Here is a 2,786-nt window from a genome sequence, read left to right as displayed (position 1 = left end):
TCTCTTGCTCTCAGTCCCCAGGGCCAGCTCTCTCACAATGCCTAGGTGAGGGGTGGGGCCAGTTCTGCACAGCCCTCAGATATCAACATGTCCCTGGGCAGCAGCCCAGACTAGGGACATCTGCCTGGCTTTTGGTGGTAACAGAACCCCCTGCTGCAGTAAGGCCATTGTCTTAGGGTTTTACAGACACCATGACCAAGGCAACTCTCATAAGGACAACATTTAATTGGGGCTGGCTTACAGGTTCCAAGGTTCAGTCCATTATCATCAAGGCAGGAGCACGGCAGCATCCAGGCAGGCTGATGCAGGAAGAGCTGAGAGTTCTATATCTTCATCTGAAGGCTGCTAGCAGAATACTGGCTTCCTGGCAGATAGGATGAAGGTCTTAAAGCCCACACTCATAGTGGCACACTTCCTCTGACAAGGCCACACCTAATCCAACAGGGCCACACCCCTCTAATGGTGCCACTTCTTGGACTGAGCATATATAAACCATCACAGCCACGGACCCAGACATGGCCCCCAGTGGTAGCACAGGCCAGGACCCCGCCATGGTCCCAGGTGGCATCATTGGCTACTCACACCTGGCTGTTCCTCACTACCCTCGAGTCTCCAGTTCTGCCTCTCTTCATTGTGCCACATCCTTCTGTTTCTTTGTCTTTCATTTCTCCATCACTTACTTGCACCTGTTAGTGGCACTCAGGATCTCTGAATGTCTGGGGTTGTCTCAGGAGTGGTCTCAGGAGTGCCATGTCCCACCTGTGCATTATAGCACCAGGCAGGGGTCATCTTGGGCATGGTCTGTCCCCTGCCCCCAGGCCTGTGTGGTGCCAGTCTGGTGGTACATACATCAGTCTAGCTCCCTGTCCAGGCCCCATGGTACAGGACAGGTGATTGTTTTTGACTTGCTCCTCATCCTGGACACCTATGTGGCCCTATGTGGGAGTCTTTTGTCCTAGACTCACCCCTACAAGAGGGTGGGCAATATCCCAGGCAAGTTTCTTCTAATCTCTGGCTCTCATTGGGCCATATGGCCCCAGGTAGGGGTTCATCTCATCTCTGGCTTGCTCCGTGGGAGCCCATCTGGGTCTGTCTGTGCAGCACTAGACTGGTGGTTGTCTCAGGTTTGCTTCAGGGAGTGTTAGACTACTAATCATTCAGATGTTGCAGGCCAGAACACTGAGCATAGACATAGCCTCTCTTTTCTCTGCCACCTGTGACAGAGCAGCCACACCTGCAATGCCTCTGGGTGCAGGATCAGTTATTCTTTTTTTTTTTTCTTTTTCTCTCATGCAATACATCCTACCACAGTTCCCCCTCTACTCCTCCATCTTTCCTTTTCCAGATCTACTCTTCTCCCATTTTCCTTTAGAAAAGAGCAGGTCTCCCGCTTTGTCGTCAGTTTCCTAGACAAAAGCCTTTTTCTTGTCATAGGTCTTAGCATCAGGAAATGCTCTTTATTTAGTTGAGAATTAAAGATAAATTGTTGCTTGTGCACATGTCATGGGACATACGTGGGGGTTAGAGAATAACAGCTGGGAGGCCGTTCTTCCTTTCCACTATGTAGGCCCTGGGCATTGAATCCAGGTCAGGCTTGGTGGCCTGAGAGCTTGTCTGTCTGTCTGTCTGTCTGTCTGTCTGTCTGTGAGGGTCTCATATAACCCACACTGGCCTGGAATTCACTATGTAGCTCAGACTGGCCTTGAACTTGTGTCTGCCCACCAGCCTCCACCTCCCAAGGGCAGAGATTACAAGTCTGAGCTGCTGTGCCTAGTTCAGTTGATAATGTCTACCTTTTTGTTTATAAGAAACACTTTAAGGTGTTTCCCAGATTAAGTAAAACAAGGGTTGCTTCTATGTAAGCACTGTGGCACTATGACTGTTTTCTGAAAATGGATATGGCAGCGACATGTGGTCACCCATATGACCCTGCTAAGACTGAGGCTCTTAACATTGTCTCCTAGCAGGAGGTGGGAGGGCTAAGGACGAGAGTGAGGCTCCTAAGACCCTGCCCCTGCTCAGGGATATATAGGTGGTTCATAATTGCTACACTTTTGGGTGGTGTAGCTGTTCATGGGTTGTTTTGATCTCATAAGTCACCACTCACCCACGGTCCTGTAAGTAACCCACAATAAACTCAGTGATTAATTGAGCTAGAGTTGGGTGGACCCCTTGCTTTTGTCTGCTGTGACCCTCTTTATCTGGAGCTGAATAGGAAGACACTTCCGGTAAAGTCTCCCAACCGACAGGTATCATGGAAGCTGGGATGTGCTGGGCAGAGATACTCTTCATGTACTGCATGGGATGGAGAAGGAGGGAGAAGATTTCCTCAGGCTTCCCTGAAAAAGGAGTAATTTAAAACCTAGGAATTATTTCTGAATCTTTCTGTGGAACAGTTTTTATAATGTGTTTGGCCAAGGTGACTGAAGTTAGGAAAAGTCGAGTTACACATAAACATGTACTACTATTCAGGGAAGTCTCAAAGAGAGAGATTAGCAGGCTGCAGAATTGTCTTATATATCATCAGGTTTAAATACCATAATTTCCTAGCTGTTGTAATAGGCTAGCCCCTCACCCTGTTTTCAGAGATTCTCCTGTCCCTGATTCTCCTTTAAAAATTACACGGTGGGACTCATGGCTCCAGCAGCATATATATTGCAGAGGGATGGCCAAGTTAGTCATCAATGGGAGGAGAGGCCCTTGGCCCTGTGGGGGTTCTATGCCCCAGTGTAGGGGAATGCCAGGGCCAGTAAGCAGGGGGTGGGGTGGGATGGTCAGCAGTGGGG

The 2,786-nt window shown here is 49.2% G+C and overlaps 1 pseudogene; it reads right to left on the bottom strand.

Moving 5' to 3' along the window:
- Window positions 1–1,137: 1,137 nt before the first annotated feature.
- Window positions 1,138–1,256, bottom strand: LOC116079450 (annotated as a pseudogene).
- Window positions 1,257–2,786: the final 1,530 nt, after the last annotated feature.

The sequence above is a fragment of the Mastomys coucha genome, unplaced genomic scaffold (assembly GCF_008632895.1).
Source record: "Mastomys coucha isolate ucsf_1 unplaced genomic scaffold, UCSF_Mcou_1 pScaffold5, whole genome shotgun sequence".
NCBI lineage: Eukaryota > Metazoa > Chordata > Mammalia > Rodentia > Muridae > Mastomys > Mastomys coucha.
Note: the sequence above shows the minus strand (reverse complement) of the source record. Positions and strands in the feature narration are given on the sequence as shown.